The 23,119-nt window shown below is 41.1% G+C and overlaps 1 long non-coding RNA gene across 1 annotated transcript in view; it reads right to left on the bottom strand.

Moving 5' to 3' along the window:
• Positions 1-730: 730 nt before the first annotated feature.
• The window catches only part of LOC104910907 (uncharacterized), an 85,501-nt gene continuing 63,112 nt past the window's right edge, over positions 731-23,119 (bottom strand). Inside the window, exon 14 of the long non-coding RNA XR_014883244.1 lies at positions 731-1,207. This is a non-coding gene — a long non-coding RNA (uncharacterized LOC104910907). The remainder of the gene's footprint in view (positions 1,208-23,119) is intronic.

Raw genomic sequence — 23,119 nt, 5'->3', positions numbered from 1 at the left:
CTTCCCTTCCAGTCACTCAGGTGCTTTGCATGCATCTGAGCTCCCCTGGGTTGGCCCTGCCTTCCCACCAGGTGCTCAGTCACTGGTTCAAGCTGTGACTCAGCATTTCTGCTATACTACCACATATGGCAAATACCTTTGCCAAGCTATTGCAAAGCCTTGGGATATTTTTACTCCCAGGATTTTTTTTTCTCTCTGCTAAATATCTCACCCCTTTCATCTGTAACAATTTTCAAAGTTAAGTAGTTATGCAGAAGTGAATTAGTTTCACAGGTCTTGAATACCTACAGTTTCAGTTTATTTAACTGGGATGAACACTGGTGGTGCTCAGTACTTTGAAATATCACCTTTAGAGAAGAGAAGAAATATGCCTTGTACTCACAATAGGCTCTTCTTAATGCATACATAAATTTGAGATAAATTGTTGTATCTTCAAATTAGGTTTTCTTTCATTTTTCCTTCTATAGGTCTAGTTTTAGCTACACAGGTTTGAAAATACTAGCATTAACTATAACCAAACTTCCAATAGGTTGATTTTTAACACTAAAGTGATTTTTTTCCTCTTAGAAAGTACACAGTTGTCAGGGAGAAAGCTCATTTTTGGGGCGTAAAAAAAAGTCTATATCTGAAAATAATTTAAATGGATTTTTTTCTGCTAAGCTAATCATTTGTAAAAGGTAATAAAGAATGAAGGGTGTGCCTCTATGAAAACATAGGCAAGCTATATAAATTCACTTAACATTGGAGTTTATTTCATAGTACATAGTCTTTGATACATAAAACCCTTATTAATTTGTTTGATAAACAAAGGAACAGTGTTTTCATTTTTATTGGTCACACTGATTTTTCTCCATGGTCCCCAGATTACCAGCTGCAAACCTCATCCGATTTTATTTCCAATTGCTGGTTGAAAGTTAGAGGCAATATCATCTCTCTGTTTTCACCTTTTCTTAGGCAGTGTTCAGCATTTCTGATGCCTTTGGGAAAACAGTCATGATTCAGAGGAATGCAGGATCTTCTGCAAGAGGCAAACTCTGGTGGTTTGTGCAGGCTTCTACACACTGTGCTGATGGTGGTAGACAGACAACCTCCTGACAATATTTGACAATTTTCCCTGTGGTTGGATGGCAGCCTCCATGCGTGTGGTTTGCTGATGTTTGGCATCAGGCTTGGCACATTGGATATGCCCGTACAGGAGGTCTGAAAGCTAAAGAGAAGAGACAATTTGAGGTATGTTACCTAAATAGAAACAATCAGAATGAAAAAAGTATCTTCAGTTAACAGATTCAGTATCATAAAAATATAATCTGATTTGGGTTAAAATCTAAGGAAAAGAAATATTAAACTTCCCCTCAAGACTACTGATAGTGAGATGATGAGTACTCAGAAAAAATGAGCAAAAGAGAAACCCTAGATAAGAAGAGCAATGAATTTTATAAGTAGCAGTAAACCATGTCTAGACCCATGATGCATGATTCAAACATGTTCACTGAACTCTTATGCCTTCACTGGACGATTTTACTCTTTTCTCTGGCTCGGGCCTCCAACTGAAGCAAATTAAAACTATGCACTTGCTTTAAAGAAAAATGTGGTTCTTACATAGAAGTCAGAGTAGGGTGGTGTGAACTGTCACGCAGTGCTTGCACACACTGCTTTTGCCAAGAGATTATAAGTTCATAGTAACAGTCAGTGCCTTTACAGTTTTCCTGGGGCTTAGTGAGGCAAGTCACAGCTGCATTAAAAATTTAATGGAAAGAACATTTGCAACTTGTAGGCAAACACAATGAGCAATAATGGGCTCGCCAAGTCTTTGAGGACATAAATCTTTCCATCTGAGGCAGCTGAAGGACTTTGTAACCGTATGATTAGCGCCTGTGTTTTGGTTGGATTGGAATGCAGTTAAGGATGTTGTGGGTTCACGTCCACTTGCTGCAGGTGGTAAAAACCAGAAGGAGCTGGATCCTATGCAGCTCAGAAGCTCTTCTGATAACCACAAAATGGTTACCAGGCTCCTACACCATTAGACAAGAAACAAAAGGAGACACAGCTTATAGCTGGGGGCTCAAGTGAAATGGCAGCAAAGGTATTTCTGCATCCACCAGGCTCTATTTGTATTTCGTCATGTATTCTTGATGTATAATATCTCCCAGCTCACACTGTGGCTCTTTCTTTTCTTTACAATTGGTTTGTTATGGTTGAAAGTATCCCACCAGAGCCAGCTTAGATCCAGCCTGGCTGTAATCCACACAGGAAGTCAGGGGCTGAGGAAAGCAGAACTGGTTTACATCCAGTTTGCTCTTCATGGCTCCAGTTCAATGGCCTGAGGACAACTCTGAACAGCAGTAGCGGGCATGTTAATAAGATCACTGCTAAGAGCTGAGGTGGTGAATAAGAAAGTTAGTAAAGTTCTCTTAGGAGACTTGTAACCAGTTCTTCCCTTGTTCCTTTAATGACAAGGTGTTTGGTACATCACTAAGTGGATGAATGAGATGGACTTTTCTTATCCTTCTAAGACACACAGTTAGTTTAATTTTCAAGTCCTTAAAGATCTAGAACTCTCTATATAATCATAGACAAATTGTGGCCATTTAATCACCAGCATTTCCAGATTAAATTTTCTATGGAGAAAGATATTATCTACTATCAACAGAAATTCATAACTAACTGAAAGAAAGCTGTTAAGAAAGTACATAAACTTAAAAATTAATGTTCTGATTGATAGCAGCTGGCTGGTATACAACAAGTTATAGCTATCTTCCTGCTCTAGGTTAGTAACATATTTTTTTCAAGACTATTTCGTGAAATTAGTGTAAGAGAATTTTAAGTAATCAGTAGGAAAATACTATCTCTGCATGTCTATCCCCCATTAAAACCCCAGCCAGAAGATCTGGTAAGAGAATCAGTAGGGATTCTGCTACAGCCAAAGCTGTAAGAATAGCAGTGAGATCATTTCATCTAGAGGCTTCTCTTTCATTTACTTTCCATAATTGCTCCTGGGCATTAGAAGACTTGGGGTGCCAGAATTGTATGTGTCCAGACTCATTTATGACTGAAGATGTTTCCACTCCCAAAGTTTGACTGAAACCAATATGGTAAGACCTGCAGTGCTTAAGGTACATGAGCTTCCTAGTCTACAGCCCAGAAGGAAGTCTGGAACTGGCATCACCCTTGACTGCCTACATCTTCCTATCTTGCAGATACATATTTATATGTGGATCAACTGAAGGCGGCCTTCCTTCAGTGGGGGTCTAGAATAAGGCTTAAATTCAGTATCAAACTGTATTTACACACAGCTCTTGTGGGAACCTTTCTTTCATTGAGAGAAATTGCATTTTTTGAGGACAATTTTATCAGTTACTTTACCGCAATCTAATACAGGAAAATATTTTTTCATTAGACCCTTCATTGCAATAGGTGAAGAGATTCTAAAACATTCCCTTTCCAAGAGTGAGGAGAGATGGAAATTTTATTTCCTCAAAAGCAAAATATCATAACACAAAGAGCACAGAGCTCTTTATCTGATCATGCAATCCTGATCTGTCTGCCCAATCTGTCACCCTCAAACCTCAGTACCACTCCCTACAAGAATCTCTGGCAAGTCTTTGATGTCCAGTATTTCATTAGGTACTGAAAAAATATAGGTTGACATCATAAATTTCCCTGACACTCTTAATGCTAAAAACCCATCCCATTATATCTGCAGTTGCACGAGAGAGAACTGCAAATGGTTACTGGAGTTCTTGATTGGCTGCGTAGCATTCAGACAATGGCAGAAACCAGCCTCTTTATCTTCTGAGCTTCAGTGGCTTGACCTCTGGCAGTGGCTTTTGTAATCTGGTTATGTTTAGACCAGTTTTTTTCCTCTCCGGCTATAAGCTAATGCAGACTCTCCCATGAACTCTGAGTCTCCTTCCAGCTTGACCTCAGGTTCAGAAGCACCTACTCTCCCTGAAGCCATGGGCTCTGGTCTCTGTGCACATAACTTACGTTCTTTTGATATTCATCTGACCTCCACGCTTTCTGAGAATCATAGAATTGTCTGAGTTGGAAGGGACTTTTAAAAGCCACCTAATACTATTCCCCAGCAAAGAACAGGGCCACCTACAGCTGAGGATGCTCTCAAAGCCCCATCCAGCCTGACCTTGAATGTTTCCTTGGAGAGCAAGACACCACAGCAAGAAGAGACCACTGTTTACCCCAAAACCTGTCCCATATAATAAAAGGCATCCAATTCTCTATGCCTTTTGTCTGCGGCATGCCCATTCATCCTCCATGGCCAGCACAGATATGTGGCTGCAATCTCAACTTCTCCCATCTCAGCTCTCCAGGGACTTGCTCCGGGGGGTGATAAGGGAGCATGGGTACTTCCTGGGTGTGGGGAGAGTTGCTGGGTTTGGTCTTTTCATGCAGGTGTTAGAAGGGAGATTCTTGTCTTCTTTGGAGCACAGTGTAGCTGCAGGCACAATGCAACAACTTGTGTGGGGAATAGTGGGCGATGATCACACGGGCCCTTCACATGGGATGTCCTCTTGCAGTGCAAACAAGTTAGGAGTCAGTTACGCATAGGGGCTTTCCCTGTGCCCTATCAGGAACCATCCCCCCTCCCTCCCAGCTTTGCATGCCTCCTGCTGTGCTGCCTTTCATCCTCCAGCCTCCAGGTAGCTGGATTCCAACAGCCTTGCCTCTGATGCACTTGGAGATGAGAGGCTCTGTGAGATACAGAGGCTGATACTGGAATTCACTGCTTCTGGGGAGTCAGTCCAGGTACAGGCTGCTGTGTGTGACAGCAGAATTAGATAATGGTGCTAAAAAGCTTGGGTAGAGAACATCAAGTTCCTGCAGCTTCCTTGAGCAAAAACATTTTGCAAAAGAAAATCTTGCATTTATTATCCTCTCTGGCATGCTCTTGTTTCCTTTTTTATGTGGTACCTGTCAAAAAGTATTTCTGATAGGCTGCTAAAACATGCCAAATTTTTTCATATCTGATGCCTTAAGTTTAACTATATTTATCTTGTTTACGAAAGCTGACAAGTGACACAGCCATAATAATGCCAGCAGAAATTGCACAGCAATTTTACTCCGGTTCTTTTCAACTCAGTGGAACTGTTAAATGAGATTAACACAGTAGAAGGGTTTATTGCGGCCATGAGAAACCAGATAGACGCATATCACAGAGAACCAGTGATAGACTAAGAGGATCACATACAGAGACATTGTGCCAAGGGGGGATTGGCAGGATAACATGAATGCATCTCTTAGCTCTTTGGGGCTGTGTCTTACTGTATTTCTGATATGGTTCCCCATTCATCCCAACAGCTGTCTTTTCCTTCTCCAACACTTTGTGTATCTTTCTGTACCTTATTCTAACGCTGGTCCTCCTTGTAGTTTGGTGAAGTTTGTTAGGAGTTCTGAGGATCTGGGAAGAATGGCCCCTATATTTTCCTTAGAGTAGCCCTGGAAAACCTGTGTCGGTGGCTATTTTTTTCATTTGTAACTTTCCCTTGTTAAGTGCTGTGGTTACATATGTTATGACATATATATTTTTATATATGTGTTGTTATATATACAAGTCCATGTGGCTGCCATCAGGAATTGAACCAGAGACCTCTGGAGCAAAGAGCATTTTGTTCATACTTGCAATCTTAGCAGCAGATGGAAGCATAAGCTCCCATTCTCTCTGGAGCGGACATAACTAACAGAAGATCACATAAGGAATCATTGAGATGTTGCCATGCGGTTCCAGCTGGGATGCAGTGCTTTTGTCCCAAACTGGGTAGGAGCCCAGCTCCTGCTCAGCGTATTTCCTAAAAGCCACTTCCTATGTGTCGTGAAAGTCTACTCACATTTCAGCCCTGGCAAGAGGCAAAGAGCAAATCCAGAAGTGTGTCCAGCTACCAGGTGGAGCATTCAGCTATTCAGCAGCAGGGTACAGACCAACAGATCCCACAGTGAAGATGTAAGGAAGGGAGGAGCAGCTGGGCAGTGGACAAGGCTGTGAGCTTTCCAGCTCTCTGGAACATGGCTTGAATTTGTTCCAGCCATTCAAGATGATCTTTCACTTCTTGGCAGAAGCTCACAAAGTTTTTTAGCTAAGCAAAGAAAGCACAAGTCTTCATTGTGCGTGGATAGGGACAGACACTGGTCATTTGATTATTGTTGTTGAGAATATAAATGAGTGCAATGTTGCAAATGCCACTGGAGGAAGTAAGAGACTCCCTCACGAGGCAGCCTTGGATGCTATTTGTATCCAGAAGCATCCTGAGATGAAATCATAATTCTTTGGCTGAGTGACCGTCCCCACACTCTTTTGTGTTGTCTTTTAATTGCACTCTGGAGGCTACTGATGAAAGCTAAGCATTTCCTTGCCTCCCTACCAATATGCTTTCCTTCTCTATCTTCAGGGTTTCCTTATGGATATATGTGCTTTGCAATGATCTTGCAAACTTTTCTTTACAGACATTAGACAAGGTCTGCACCCACACCTAATAAGTTGCTTTCCATACCTCAAATAGCTAACGAACCAAACAGAAAGGGGATTATCCTCCAGACTTTACAGATGGGAAACAGAGGCACAGATAAACTACACAACTTGCTTGTGGTTATTCTGGAAATCTGTAACAGAGCCAGGCCTTGAACCGAAATTTCTGGTGTCCCTGTGCCAGACCGCAACCACAGTCTGGTCTTTCTCTCTGAATGTACATATTTGTAGAGTTTTGAGGTCAGAGGAATGATCACCTTATCTGGTCTGACCTCTTCAGTGTCAAGTCCAAGAATTTCTTTGATCAAAGCATACATTACAGGATAGTATACAGTCTGGATTTGACACCAGGACATAGGGAATAATTTTACAACTTCCTTCTGTACTTTGTTCCAGTGGTTAATCATCTTAGCTGCTAACTTATTTTTCATATGAATGGGTCTGGATTCAATTTGGTTCCTGTGATGTTTCTTTTCTGATAGATTAAAGGACCCTCACTATCCATGTTTTCTTCCTCTCCTTTTTTCATGTGTCTGGAAGAAGTGGTCGGGTTGACAAGTTACTTGCTGCTGAATCCCGGGCATGTTTTTCTTTCACCTTGTGTCTGACTACAGTGTTTCCCCTCTCCTTTCACAATACAATAATTGGAAACCTTTAAAGAAAACAGAGAGGAGTTGAATGGAGGACACAAGCAAGCAATATTCTTCGCTCCTCTTACAGTGTGGTGTCAAAGCAACAGGACTGACAGCTCTGATGCCAAACAGTGTCCTCACTCATGTTTAGAATTAGAGAGTCACAGAGTGGCTTTGCTTCGAAAACTTTAAAGATTACTTTAGTCCCAACCCTCTGCTGTGGGCAGATCATGTTGATTTAGAGTGATATCATTTGAAATTTGCTTCAGTTTGGTATTGCTACCTGACATTAAGTGGGAATCCCAGCAGAATACATACTACAGGACACTGATTTTGTGGGACTCCAATCCCAGTGTTCAAAGCCGGTGTTGTAGTGAGACTTCCCATTCTGTGGCTTAGAATATGCTATGAACTATGTTGGATAAGAAGAAAGTCTCAGGACCACAATTCTCATCCTTTTACTATTTACTGAAGCCCAGATTTGACAACAAACCTTGAGCATTACATGGCTAGGCATTTTCTTGTGGGTGTGGTGGTGACCAGATTGGTGGCACTGGAATGATGTGAAACGCACAGTTGGGAAAATGCACAGGAAGACCTGTGAAGGTGAAAAAATGTAGAAACTGAATCATAAGTCATATCTTTTTTTATAGAGCATGTGTGTAAGCGTCTAGAGCATTAAAGGAACACATTTTCCAACAGGAATGTTACTTAGGTTGAGGTGATAGTCTGTGGTTTGTGTCCATGGAGTTTAAGATCTTTTGCTCTGTTCAGAAATGGATTCTGATCTATAGCTTTCAGGATCTTCTGCTTTCCTTGTCATCCAGAGGCCACCAGTCTGTGTGGACTAATAGACCACTAATGCATAGAAGGTGTGAATGCAGAGCACAATGGTGAGAGATTAGTCAAAACTGATTGACACGTTTGTTTTTTTTTTTAAAAAGGCAAGATGTCATCAAACCTTCAGAGAAAAACATTAGCAGACAGGAAACTCTGGTAAAGTCCTGCTGGAGTAGATTATAGGCCCCAACCTTGACGTTGACATTTTATCTTTCATGTAACCAGCTTCAGCAGCATTTCCTGCAGAGGCTGACTGCTTGCACTGAGTAGTCATCATCTCTCCTTTTTCTTACTCTGTTCCACCAAACTGCATGGAAAGCCCTGAACACCAGCCTTCTGCAGATAGAGAATCATCAACCGCAGGGAGAACAGTGTAGCCACAAAGGATGCTAATGCTTTTACTTTACACTTATCTGTGCAGCTCTACTTTCATCAGGCTTATATTTTCTCCACCATATTTAGCAGAAACATCAGTTATCATTAGTCTTTATAGCAATATATTTCTAGCCAGGATCTCACCCCATGAACTCAACTGCTTTCAGCCTCCACCAGCTAACTCATTTCCCCCAGTGGATTGATTCCAGCTACTGAGTACATAAGTCAACCCAATATCATCCTCTCAAAAATAAAGGATTTTGTAGCAGCTTCGTGCCAGCAACAGAAGGACACAGTTTAGAGAGTGGGTTGGAACTTGATGATGAGGGCTGGAGCTCAATCATCTTTAAGGTTCCTTTCAGCCTAAGCTGTTTTATGATTCTGTGAAGGAACAAGACAAAATGCTTGGGAGATGAGTTTTCCTTGTGTTCACTCATCTCCTTGATTTTGCTTCTCAATTGCTTGTGGTAGAGCCTGTTATTCTCAGTGTTAACAATCATCAAGGTTCAAGGTGACGTGAAGGGTGAGTTTTATGTGCTGTATAAGAACAAGATAAGATCTCTTTTAGGCTATTCAGAATGTTAATGCGTTTTATTTTCATCTTGCTGCACTTTCTGATCTCTTTACTGTTTGCAGGTTGTGGCAAGGGATGCATGTGTGGCAATTATGAGTCTGGATCAAGATTCAGACTGCTGGGCAAGTTTCTTAGAAGACATCTACCCTATGTTACAGCTGTGAGTGCAAGAAGTGAGTGACAACAGTGTTTCATTGAGGAAACAGCACAACCTTTGGCTGCAGCACTATGGTATTACTCTTGTGATTTTAGTTTGAAAACTTCAATGTTTTAACTTGGTACTTCATGAAACGTGAACTAGTAAACATTCCAAATCAGATATAGGAACAGATAGGCCAGTACTTCACTACACAGGAGCTTCTGCACAGTACATGACAGTTACAAAAGTTGTCACTGTAGTGCTGTAACGTGATGGAAAGCACAGCAACGATAGCTGAGTAGGACAGTCCTAGGCTGCAACAAGTGAGGATATGCTCAAATGCAATAGCCACATACACAGAAACAAAGGAAAAAACTGCATGCACTTGGAAGACCTCAAGTAAGAAGAGATTACCAGTAAAATCCTCTTGCCTCCACTGCCAACCTTTAAATGAGGTCTGGGAAGGGCTGGATCCTGGATCCACCCATTCCAGCCACTCAGGCACACTGCATGCAGCTGAGCTCCCCTGGGTTGGCCCTGACTTCCCACCAGGTGCTCAATCACTGTTTCAAGATGCGACTCAGCATTTCTACTACACTCACCATTCAGTAATTGTTCTTAAATACCAAGTTTACTTCTTACAGGCTTAGGTCAGGCTTTTCTTTTTCTATATTGTGTACTTATATAGAAAGGATATTTAGAATTCACGTATTCCAAGTGATATACAACATCTATTTCAAACACCAAAACAGAAGACCCTCTGCAGAACATACATTGCTGAGAAATCCTTCTATACATTAAGAGACATTACTGATTCAGCCTTTTTTTTTTTTTTCTCTTTTCTTTCTCAGAAATTTCAAATCAAATTTGGGAAAAAGTGAGAGTCAAAAGGGAAGATAAACAGAGTACCTTGAAACATTAATGTGAAAACAATGAAACTATCCACAGCCCTAGAGTGTTCCCAAAGCCCTTCGTTTATTGTATTCACTAGAAGTGTTGTAACCAACATGAATTTTATTGGCTGAAAATAGGAAAATAATGTCAGGAAGGTCATTATACTGATGGAAGAAATACAAAAGAAAATTGAAAGGATACTAGAAAAAAATTCCACTAAAAATGTATTTCTAATCCCATTTCTGTTTCTGTGGTTATCATGCTATCAGATAGATGAAAACTCTCATCTGCAGAAACCTATTTTTTCTTCAGGGGGGAAGTAGATCTCTCTTGATTAGCGTTTTTCAGATATCAAATGGAAAATACAGTAGGTGCTGCTGTCCTACACGGAAAAACCAGAACTGGAAATAAGGAGGCATTTCTAGTGTGCAAGAGGAGGCAAAGGCACTGGGGACTTTTGGCTTAGATTCAGCAAGATATGTCTTATACTTCAAGCAGAACTTTGACTTCAGTAAGATAAGACAACTTCCATGCTTCACACTGGACATACAAAGTCTTCTCTACAGACACTGGAGCTACAGTTGTACAAACCCAGAATTCCAGTATGAAGGCCAAAGGTAAAAATTTAGGATTAAGAGAAGATAGCTATGTGCTCTACTGCGGAAGAAGTAGGCATTACTGGAGACAATAATCCAGTAATCCACATTTCTGTAGCAAACTCTGATCTCGTGCACTTCAGAGCATCTTTCAGGACTGCAAACATTTTTTGAAACTTGATTTCACTGCTCCCTGTGAGGAGGAAAGCTTATGGCCATGACCTCACAAATTATAAATAGATTTCAATGCAAGCAGAGGGCTAAGCATAGAGTTGCCATCTAAGGTGTAATTTAAACTTCTGCTGATGCTGACAGAAACTTCTTCCATTGGGACTTCTTTGGGTGGCACCAATTTGTTCATCATATGGGAACAGCAGGGAGGGAGGGGAATGCTTCGCTGTAACTTATACAAGGAAAATAGAAAGATATTTGAGTGCCATCATGGGGGTGAATTTATTATACATATACACTGAATATTTACCTGTTTGTGAAACTCATGTTAGTGTCAGCTCTTTCAGATATGGAGGAAATTTGCACAAAGAAGATGCTTCCTTCTATCACAAGTTCACTCTGTTCTGGCAACACTGCTTTCACTTGGTGAAAGTAGATCAGAATTCACCATGTTAATCAAAAATATATTTGAAAATATATTTTCAAAAATAATCTGACCCACTATCTGCACCAAAGAAATCAACAGTAATAGCCCATGTGACAACAGATTCTTAATTAGGCCTCTTATTAATTGCTGTAGTTTTGCTGGGGAGAACAAAATCACATCACAAAATCCTCTAGATAACAAAGCCTTGCAACTCTGCCTGAAGCAGGAAAGGTGAGGTTACAGGAGGACATGGTAAAGCCAAAGGAGGTCGTGGAATGAGTCATTCTCTGTCTCAGGTATGTGCAGTTACCATTTCCTGGTTCCCATTACTAGACAACACTTATCTTAGTACATTATTCCCAGGTTTCTAAGATTTTATTTTAAAAACCAGAGCACAGACTTTGGATGATCACAGGCTACGAATCATGCTCTCAGAGGCAAAGACTCACACAAGCAGGTGAGCTCACCGCGCACATCCTCCGCCCCCATTCCTTCTCCTTGCTGGTAATATGAGTGTGACATGACACAATGTTAAATGAGATCAGAGTAACAACAGCCATGGGAGGTCAATACATTTGTATAGTATATAATCAAATCTGTGCCTTGAGCAGGTAGAATCTCGCTTTATGAGATCGTGGGAGTTAACTTTCATTTAGCAGAAATAAGTATTCAGCCAACTGAGGCCCTTCTTTTTTACATACAGATAGGCTCCTCTGTTCATCTGCATTCTATAAAGCCCTGTTATTCTTCCGTGTTTATCAGATCTGTGCTATCAGGAAGAACAGAAAACGTGTGTGATATCCGCCAGCTGGATTCCATCTGTCTTTTCTCTGCGGAGATGGAGTTTCAAAGGCTACATCCTATCTGCTGTCACACCCTCTCCCGACATGAGAAGCTAAGTGTAAAGTTTGGCCAAAGTGATGGAAAAAAACAGTATCTCTTTTGTACATCACAACTATTTCCCTACCTACACAAAAGTGGCATTCTTCTTGTTCTGGCATGCATGATGTATTGTTGCACTGTATCACAACTTTCCTATTAAATAAAAGAAGTCTGGCCAAAGGGATTTCAGAGAAAGTACGCTTTTTATAAAAAATTTTTTTTTTTTAGGACTCTGTGGATCTGTGTGAGCGTGCTGGTTTGTCTACCAGAGCCAGTGCAGGGAAATTGTGATTGACAAGTATAAAAAACACTGATTACAATAGAGGATATGGCTCCACAGCATTTCTGGGAAGGGAAAAAAATAACACCTACCTGAATAAAAGCCCAATTTTGTTTCTCTTGAAGTGATTGAGGCTTTGCCATTCACCTCACCACAAGCCCTGCAGGACCGAGGAATTTCAGTTTCTCAGGATAACACCCAGGATGGAGCAAAATTGCAAATCAGCAAGACTCATGTTTTCTTGCCCTAACATCTAAAGTTCTCTGTTCTTTGAGTCCAGGATCTGCAACATTTCTGGTAAAGTCCAAACCACATCATACGGGAGCATGAGACATCCCAGTTTTCACCAAGGAGCTGGAGGTGTTGCTCTGACATCCTTTCATTTCCCAGTGAGCAGCCCAGAATAGCCATCTGTTTCCACTAGATCAACAGAACACTGAAACATATGAAAAGCTGGAGCTGCTTCCTGAGTCCTCCTTGAGCCTCTAGTTCCTCCTTGCTGTGAGGCAGAGGTATGTGCCCCACAGCTCTCGGAGCAGGAAAGCAGCAGAAAGGACCAACATGGACATTTGTCTCCAGTCCTCCCCAGCAACTCATATTTCATCATCCTGGAGCGTTTTCTAAATATTTTTGAAAAGCTTTTGTTAATTTACCTGCCTATCATTCTTCTATATACATCAGGGATTAAGATACTTGTCTTGTGGTGTAGATGAACAAGGAGTACTCTGACCTTGGTCAGCACGTCCGTCTCATTTTAGTGGAAGAATAATTTCATCAAATTATTCTGGGGGCACTTACATTCTTTGACAATTAACTAGGTAGTATGAGGTACATGTCCAGACAAATCTCACAGGAAGCCAGTGGACTACATAAAAACACAAAGGCCTCTAGTACCTGTATGTTAGTTATGCTTCTATTGGCTTTGCGAACTCTGTGTCCTGATCTATAACTATAGGAGATAGCATCTTGGAATACACATCTGGAAAGTGTGATGACTGAAGACTGCAAGTGACATTCATTGACTTTTCCACCAACTGCCTGTGCCATTACAGGTTCTTACTGAAGAACTCGGCTTAATTACTAGTGTGAGTGCAAACAAGACATATGGCTTACTTTGAAACCTCAGATAAGTCTGAAATTACTTAGGCTTTGTTGGATACTGGTTAAGAATTTCTATGCATGCATTTTTGGATCCACAAGCACTTTCTGAAAGATACACAGGGCTTTCATAGCCTGCCCTCCTATAGTTAAAGTGGGACTGAAATAATTTCAGCCAAGTAGAAATAAACATAAATTCTAAGTGAGCTCCTGGGCCTCCTCTTGTAGCTAGAAGCAGGCTATACCAATGCCTTCAGAAGAAATTACACCCCATCCTGTCATCCTTCTCTGAGGCATCCATCTCTCTAGACTACTAGATAAGATGAGATGCCTTTTAGATAGTATTGAGCTAGTTAAATGGCTGGGGCTAAGCTAACATCTATAGCTAACTGCATGATGATTTAACTCGAGAGTTGTTAAGCTTTATCAAAATGCTCCTCTGATCTCTCCAGTCCTACTATAACACACTAATATGATATTTGATATATCTCTTGATGTTTGCCAGACAGCCTGAAGGAATCTTCCAATACCAAGAGAAACCAGAAGTTATTTACTTGTTACTGATCTCAACTTGCTCCATGTGCATAGGAAAGAACTTGCAGTTCTCTAGGCAAATCATTTTTTGCTGTGACCCTCATGTAGTCCCATAAGCAAAGTAAATGTGTCTTGAGAGTCTTTTGTGGTCAAATGAAGTCTTCAGAGATGCTAGGTTTGGTGTAATTTGTAGTCTCCTCCAATACAGAACTCATCTAGTCCTCTGACACCTAAAAGTAAACTGTCTGATCCTGAAGTTGATTAGACTTGAACCATGACTTGAACTGTATTGTCAAAAGCAAAGCTTTCTACAAATCTTTTAGGGGAGAGAAATTAAAACAAAAGTCCCAAAAAAGCATAAGGTGTTGATTCATGTATTTGTGGTGGAGGATCAAATGACCTCTTTTGAGGGTTATATACTGGAAGTACAGGAGGTCAACGTAGAGTGTTTGGGAAGGATTCCCACGGGACCTAGTCTTAGAGGCATAAAAATGCAAACAATCTTTGAAATAAAAGATGAGTCAGACAAGGATGGAAATCAAGCTGACGAGCTCAGATAGCTCATGAGTAGTTTAAGCACATGCCAGGCCCAGAGGCAACTCCTAAGTTGCCAGTACTGTTGCCTGTTGCAGATTTTGCAATAGATCCTACATTTCAGGACGGTTAGAACTCTACCTTGGATATGGATCCTATGAGAATTACTACCAAAGGAGACTAGCTTACAGCAGCCTGAGGCGTAGAAGTGGCATCCAGTCTCCATCAGAATTTGTTCTTAAGTAGATACGCCCCGGCCTGCCAGCCCTAGAGCATGGTATACAATCTGCTGTGAACAGGTAGAGTGTGAGCACTGGCAAGGCAAGCTCCCAATCTCCCATTATTTCCTTAAGGCAGCACATCTCAGCATGCGGAGTTTAGTCTTCCTACTCACTCAGGCTTTGGCTACCATCATTTCTCTGCTTGCCAAAGATTCTGATTCTGGTTATGATGTCTTTGAGCTCACTCCCCAGAAGTTCCTCACCTGACAGTGGCCTTTTGATGCCAGCCAAGGCACATCACAAAGATGTTTCCCACCTCAGAGAGTTGACAAACACAATAGACAACACAAAGAATAGGAGGATAGAAGGATTATTATGAAATGGTGAAGCAATTTACCCCAAGACTGGCAGATTCTCTCCCAGACTGTGCAGGAAGTATGCAGAACAGCTGTGAGCAGTGTCTAGAATTTCTGCATCTCTCTCTTGCTCTTTGAACACAAATATATTTTCAGTAAAATGAATGGAGCTTCACTAGCAAGGGTTATTAAGGGTTATTAAACAGATAGTTGACCATTGAATATCAATCAAACAACATTCTTCAGTCATTATGGACTGAAGTTTAATCTCTCAAAGCAAAGTAGAATAACTAACTGAAGACTGCAGATCCCCATAGTTGGGAAGTGCTGAAGTTTTCCCGTACAAGGCAGTGCTGTACTACCTGAACTAACAAGGAATGGAGGCACAGGCTGACCCAGTTGAATTCCTGAGTGCCTTTTCATAGTAGTTTACAGAAGAAATTAGGTACTACATTATGGCATTCAAATCTGCCATGGGATCTAGATTTCCAAAAAAGGACAATCCTTTAAATACACAGACTATAACTGTCTCCTTTTTTATTATTTTTTTTCTGTGTGTGTGTGTAAATACCTTCAAAACCTTAACCTTTAGGTTAGAGTGACTATAGGTACACAAGACACTTGCAATATAGCCAGGCGTGGAGGCCTGATCTTATAGGGCCTGTAGGAAGCTCTAATCAGAGGTTTAACCAACCTGTCCTGAACATTTTTGTATTTGAAATCAAGACAACACCTGTCCCACACTCAAACCCTTACACAGCAGTTTTTCTAATGCAAACTGGATCTCTGTATCCTTAGTTGCTTCTCTAATATAAATAACAATGACTAAATTTTCTAGTCTAGCTACAAGTTAATGGATTAAAGACCTGGGGAAAGACATCATCTTATTTATGCCATTATTTTCTTCAAACCACTTTTGTAAACAGTCATAAAACATGCAATAAACAATTACCTTTAGATCCAGAGCCAAATATTGCATCTTGTAACTCAAACACACCCAGCTCATACAAACAGGCTCTCACAAATTCATGATGCTCTCATTTGACATGCAGTGCCCTTCACCCTTTGCTCATATGGCATTCACCAGCCTCTCAGGTAGCACATGAGTCCTCCTCAATGCCTTAGTTCAGTTCTAAATATATTTTCTTTCAGAATATATGGAGAAAAGGTCATGTCACACCTCAGTCATGTCTTTCTGGAACCCTAGACCACGGTGAGTATCAGTTATTGTAGTGGGTATCACCATTCAACCCACCTCAGGAGAAGACCTTGTAGAAAAGTCTATCCTCAACATAAGAACAAGCCCCTCCAGTTAAAATAGCCTAACACAAAGAATGAACTTTTTCAGTTTATTTAGTCTTATTTAAAATAAATGCATACACTGAATTCGTTAAGAGACATCTTTCTCTTGTATTTTGAACATGCACAGTAGTCAGTATTTCCTGAGGGATTTCTGTTTTGCATTTCTCATTTCCTTACCACTTTTATTTTGTAATGCAGATCCAGTGTTCATCAATGTGATGTCCATAAAGGCATGGGGTACAACATCCTGGTCACACTGGCCATTTTTCTGATATTCTCACACATTAAATTGCTGAGCTCTATCCAAGCATCCCCCAAACAGAAAGGATGTTGAGGTGGGTCCCAGACTTAGGTTACACGCCCCGTATAAAGTCAGTAATGACAACTTTGAAATAATCAACCATAAAGGCAAAGTATCTGCATGGTTAATGGCAAATGTGACCAGTACATGAAAGAGCCTTAGGAGTTCAAGTCTGTCCTGTCCTTCCTCAGAAGTGACAGTATCCCCTTCACTGTCTCCCCAGGAGGACTCAAAATCCTCCACTCCCTTTCTGTTACACTCCCCCACAAGCAGCCTTTCATCCCTCTCCTTGCAAGTGACCATTCTCTTCTGAAAATCTGGTTTTGCACTATGAAATCCATGGCCTGAACATCAGTGCATGAGCACAGCCAGAAAAGTACTCCTTCAGAGTGCCTGGCATAGTACTGAAGTTGTTATCATGAGTTAATGTTTCTGTCAGAGTATTTTCATTGCTGGTCTTAACCTGTGCAATGTGGGTTAAACCAGGAGCAACAAGCCCACATCACTTTTGTTGTGCCAACACTTGCTTAGGAGTCTTTCCAGGGTGTTAAACCATTAGGGCACTCCTCTTCCAAATAGAAATAATGAAAAGGAATACTAGAAGAGTTTGGTCTGGAGTTTAATTCAGGATAAAGATGCAAATGTTGAAGCTGCAGGGCAGGCTGCCAAGGCCTCTTAATTGGGTGGGTACAGCGATGTATGTGGGAAGAATGGCATGCCTCAGTTGTAATGCAATGCAGAGCACATCCAGCACACTATTGGCATGGCACTACCCTATGGCTGACATTGTTCCCAGCTCCAGGGTCAGATAAAGTGCAATGTTCTCTGTCTTTAGTCCCAAAGAGTGGGCAATCTTGGATTGCAGATGTGCTCAGTTTGGGTAGTGTGTTGGGGTGTTGGTCGGTTGCCCTTTTATGTGACTGTCCAAGCAGGTGGCTGCAATGGCTCCTGGCCTGCATTCCTTGCTTCCTTCCTGTTCATGAATGCTCTCCATGACAACACTTTCCCATGCACAACATAATGGGAGGGGAAGGGAAGAGGGAGAAGGTGTTTGGAGAGTTGCAGAGATGGCTGTGGGTCAGCTCTCCGTGCACTGGGTTACGACTTCATCTCCTGTTCAGCTGTGAACTACATGCAAAAGTGCCACATCAGGGCACTGGGATTTGAATGGTGCAAACAACAAAATAGGGGGTGAGGGTAGAGGCAGGAATGCTATTCAAGGCCAGTGGAAAACTAGAGGGCTGAAGGCACTCACATGGGAAAGTTTCTTTATACACAGTACAGGAGTATAGGACACAATGATCCCTCACAGCCTTATGGCCCACATTAGTTTTTCTATAACTTTCTTGATCCTGCATGCAAGAGCTTGTTCTCACTGGACCTTGATCCTTCAAGTAAACTCTCATTAGAAGTGACTCCTAGGTTTTGCATAGCAATAACTTGAAAAGCATGGTTTCAGAAGGTCCAAATTACATAAAGTTAGAAGGACCAAACAGATGTAAAGCTTATATAAGGAGGAAAAATATCTATAATAGGCAGTATAGACTTTATGATTGTTTAGTATTACTTCCTTCATGAGCTACAGAATTTTACCCAGTAATTTGCGAGGCCAGGGAACACTCTGATAACAAGCATCAGACCATTCCAAGGCCTGACAGCACCAGGTGCAAAAAGAGGGCGAGACACACATCACCTCTGCCATAAACCTCTTCCCCAGTAACACAGCCCAGAAAACATGAATTATGGTATCTCATAACTAAAAGTACAGTCTCTCAACACTGTACAGCCCTGTTTGTGGCAGAAATGGAAAGCTGGTATAGCAGCCTTGGATATAGCCTTCTCATCTAAAGGTTGCTTCATCTCAGAGAAACTAGAAGCACATCTCAGAGCTACCCAGAGAGCAGTCACAGGTATTCAGTGCACATGTGTGCTGTTCTCATCTAGCCAAAGCAGCTTTGCTGGGAAGACTAAGAATCTGTGGCTTAAGCTAGGATTTAGTTCAGTCATCCTTAGCTTTCTAGCCTGAACCAGTTATCCAATCTACCTGCAGCGCATGGGAAAGACAGGCAGCAGCTAAAATGTTTCTTTTAGGTTAGGGTGATTTGTCATCTGGGGGTATCTGCCCTTATATAGCAGGACTATGTATGACTAGCTTAGGTTGAAGGCAAATGTTTAAATGTGGATAAAGACAGTGAGACAATTTCCAACCTATGGCTGTACCAGTATAAGCTCATGCCAGGACCCATCAGTGAGCTGCATGATTTTTTATGAGATTTCAAGTAAACTGGAGACTAACATAAGACTCCACTCCAGAATGGAACCCTTAGGGCCACAGGTTTCCCCTGCAATCTTGGGAAAGTCAGAAAGTCACGATACTGAAAATTTTAGGAGGACATCAGGTAGGGCCATAATGACATTGTAGTGTAGTTACCATCAGGCAGCTACAGAGTACTGCTGTTCCTCTGAGACAAATCTTCATGGCTGGAGACATCCTGTAGCACTGGGTTTGGGGAATTGCTCTGGAGAGCAACATCTGTGTCCAGCAGGTTACCCACACATTCTGCAGCCAATTCGTGGGAGTAGGGTCAAGAGAGCACCCCAGCTATGTGCCAACCAGACTGCCTTTGAGCTAGATCTCATGATCTTGATTGACAGAAGAGAATGGAAGATGGACTACCCGTCTGGAACACCTATCACAAGGACTATCTACTTTAGACGACTCAAGAAGCTTACAGGTGGCTCATCACCCTTATTACATTATTTCACTGGCTTCTTTTCTGCACATACATTATTTTAATGAGTATTTGGCCTTTGTACTATTTAGAAAGAAAGAATTTCTCAGTCTTCAGCCCATTTAAGTCTGATTTCCCATGTAGACCACTAATAGAAGAGTGATAGGAGAGTACATAGACTTTCATGTAGTGTCAAAGAACTGAGCTCAAAATGAGACATCTTCAAATCAAAGAAAGGGGCAGTGTGGGGATAGGAAAATCCCCTTAGGTCTTTGAGCTTACACAGTGTAAGAGAAATTAACTCTATGAAGCCTGCCACCAAAATGCACCATACAGAATCTGCATTCCATCTTTAATTATAGTGTTTGGTTATTTTAATACTAATTTCTTTATCTTCATTTGCTACAAGCAACACAGGGTCTCTTTGCTTGCACTGTTTGAAATATATGATAGAAAATGTTCAGCGGGAAATGGAACTAAAATAGCAGAATTAACCTCACAAGTGCTGTGAGCTGTGGGAAGAACAGTTTAAATCAAAAAAGCACAAGTAACTCCTGGGTTAGGGCATAAGAAGGGCTCACTGAAAGCAACTACTGATTGTTTCCTCTGTTAAAATTATTGTTTCCATCAAAATACATTAAAGTTTTTTGTGTGCTTTAAAAGAGGCAGAATAAGTTAACCTCCTCTGTTTCAGTCTAAGTGGATTTGACACTTGTGGGAGGGGGCTCATCTGACATTTCTAAAACTTTCAGTCTCCCTGATTATAAATTAAAGATAATACTTCTTCCCTCCCTCCTCTTTTCCTTGAGTGTCCCATGCATTTCTCTTTCACCATGTCTGATTTTTGGTGGCTTTCTGTGTTGTCAGTAGCGTTTCATTCCACATACATTCAAACAGGTCTAATAATACTGGAAGGTGTTTGTGTCTGCTTTTGAATGCTTTCTTCCCCTCTAAAAGGCCCCGTCTCTGTGATTACCTTCTGCCTGGTCACTGTGTGTAAGCCAAGAGCTCAGCAGTGTGGGAGTGTGACAGTCTTGAGACATTTCCACAGCACCCCAGGGCAGTAAATTAATGCTGACATGACCCACCAAGCACATGGCAGCTCCATTGTCAGGGCTCGTCTAACAGGAGAGATTGAATTTCACACTGCGTTTGATATTAAATCTCTCAATGCACAAGCTGACCTGAACAGATATCCAAGGATCAGCAATGAGAGCCTCAGCAAGGGAAGGTGCTAAATATTAGCTGCCCTCATTTGAAGCATTGCACTGCAATCACTGCCTGATCTCATTGCACAGCTGATATTATGACTATGTCTGCCCTGTCCTTTGCAACCATCCCACAGCAGAACCAGCAGCTCTACCACGTCCCTTATCATGTTCCACCTCTTCTCCCTGCTGTCTGCATGCCCCTGGGATACCTCCAGCTCCACCAGCCCAACTCTGATCTCTGGTGTTTCCTCACCTTCTACAATCTCCCATCTGTTTTACTTGTTGCTAAGCCAGGAGAAGCACATGCTGTTTTGCTGGCCATCCCGGGCTACATGGTCAGCCAGAAGATGCCTGTAAAGCAGTGAGAGGTCACCTTTGACTCGAGTAAACAGTCTAAAATAAGCAAGTTATTCAAAGTCTTCACTGATAATACAGAAAATACTCTTTGGAGTGGATCAGGATAGTCTTCTTATAAGACTGTCCTCACAGTCCTCATGAAGGCTGCTCTGTAGCCTCTCACATCTCTTGTTAGAAATCCAGAGCTTGATGAGCAGGTTACCCAAATTACATTTGATTAGTAGCTGCTTGATTAGCGGTTTACACTGGATATCAATCAGTGATTACATCTGGAGATGTGGGGAGCCAGGATACTTGGAATGCATATGATGGGTAGGTGCAGGGTTTCTATTTCCACGGAATTTGGTGTGCTCTGGCAAGCCAGAAACCAAATCAACCTTTCATAGACATCTACTTCTATCTGAAGAGGTGGACGGGCACTTAGATTCCTTCAAGGTTTTTGTCAATGTCAAAGATGATGGAATTTGGGAAAACTCACTAGCCCAAACTGTTCAGACTTGGAACTCAAACGACTCAGCCTGAAATAGCACAGTGTACAATTTTGCTTATAATCTATTAAGGTAAAAAAGACTTTGAGTCAATCTGTATAACCTTTTTCTTTTTTATTTTTTTTTCTTTAATCACAGGACAGGACATTTCTCCCAGTGATCTGATTTTCATTTGTGCAATACCAAAGTACATCTTTTTTTTTTAAGAAAGGCCACCAACCTTCGTCTGAAGACAATACGGGATGGAGAAATGGCTGTTTCTCTTGACGTTTTTTTTTTTTTTCAAAGTTTAAAACTCATATTTCCTTTTTGGTTTCAAATTGTCTGGCTATTCTCCACAAGCCAAAAGGACATTTTAAAAGTTGGTACTCTCTCCATGTGAAGGTGTGTGTAGATGTTGTAACCCATTCATTTATATCATTTCCTCTGGATTGGCTGGAGACATAGTACTCTTTCCTGGAAAAGTTCTGCTTCACTTACAGCTTATAGATGACCTCTTTTCCTTGGGTACCAAAAACAGTCTCCGGTTTATAGACCCCAGACCACCTAGCAAATCATCAAGGAAAGGAAGCTGTAGATGTTCCAGCCCTCTACAGTCTGAGTCTACCTGTCTGCTCAGAGAGCAAATCAAACTCACAGAAGGATAAAATTAGTTGCATATATGGTTTATATGAGCAAAATAACTGCACATAATTATAAAGAGAAAGAAAAGTGCACATACAAGTATGTACATAGTCTGGCTTAATTCTGTCCTTAAGGGACGCTGTCTTCTGATTAATTGCCAAATAAAGGCTGTGCTATCCAGTGATTCATTTTTCTACATTTGCAAGTTGTAATCTAGTCTGAATCTCCCCAAGGTTCATACATGAGCACCAGATCATTCACATTTGCTCAGACAGCAGAAAGTCTTTAGCACACTATGCACAAGAGAACAGAAATATCATGCTGAACTGAGGGATCAGAAAGATTTTCAATAGCTTCCACACTGGGAAGACCAGCATAAAATAGTTACATTTGCTTAAAGCTGGCAGAATATTTGACAGAAATCTGTGGAGCTTTGTTGACTTGAATAGTTGACTTCAAACAAATTATGCTGATCCAAGTGGAGATCTGATCTCTCAAAATAAGATGATGATTTTTTTTCTAGGTTTTTCATATAAGAGCTTAAAGGCTGTTAGATATACTGCAGATCTTAAAATATGGTATTGGCTATAGTACAAGATGCAACTCTGACCAGAGATGTAACAAGAAAAGCTATGCGTTTTCCAACTGCTAATGCCCAGACATAGCCTAAGAAACTATCAGCAAGTAGAGAATCACGCAGCTCTATTGCATATGAAGATTGGTCTACCACATCACTTTCAGGTTCACAGTTTACCTGACTGTCAGTAACCCTCTCTATAAAAACAGTACGGATTTCGAACAACCAATAACAGAGTAATACAGCCATTACTAGTATCAGTCATAACAATGGGAACATGTTTGCTTGTAAATGTAGTAGGAAGTCTTTGGCTATCTGAATTGATTTGTTTCATTATCTTTCTTGAACAATATTGAAGACACTAGATCAAAAAGTTTAAAAATCAAGTCTACTAAGTTTTGCTGAGACAGCCTTTGCTTCTCATCTGTAAATTACATATCCACAAATGAGAAATAAGTGCCATGAAGCTCTGAAAAAGAAGGGGAAAAAAAAAAAA

The sequence above is a fragment of the Meleagris gallopavo genome, chromosome 4 (genome assembly GCF_905368555.1).
Source record: "Meleagris gallopavo chromosome 4, MGAL_WU_HG_1.1, whole genome shotgun sequence".
NCBI lineage: Eukaryota > Metazoa > Chordata > Aves > Galliformes > Phasianidae > Meleagris > Meleagris gallopavo.
This window is presented reverse-complemented; position numbering and strand designations above follow the sequence as displayed.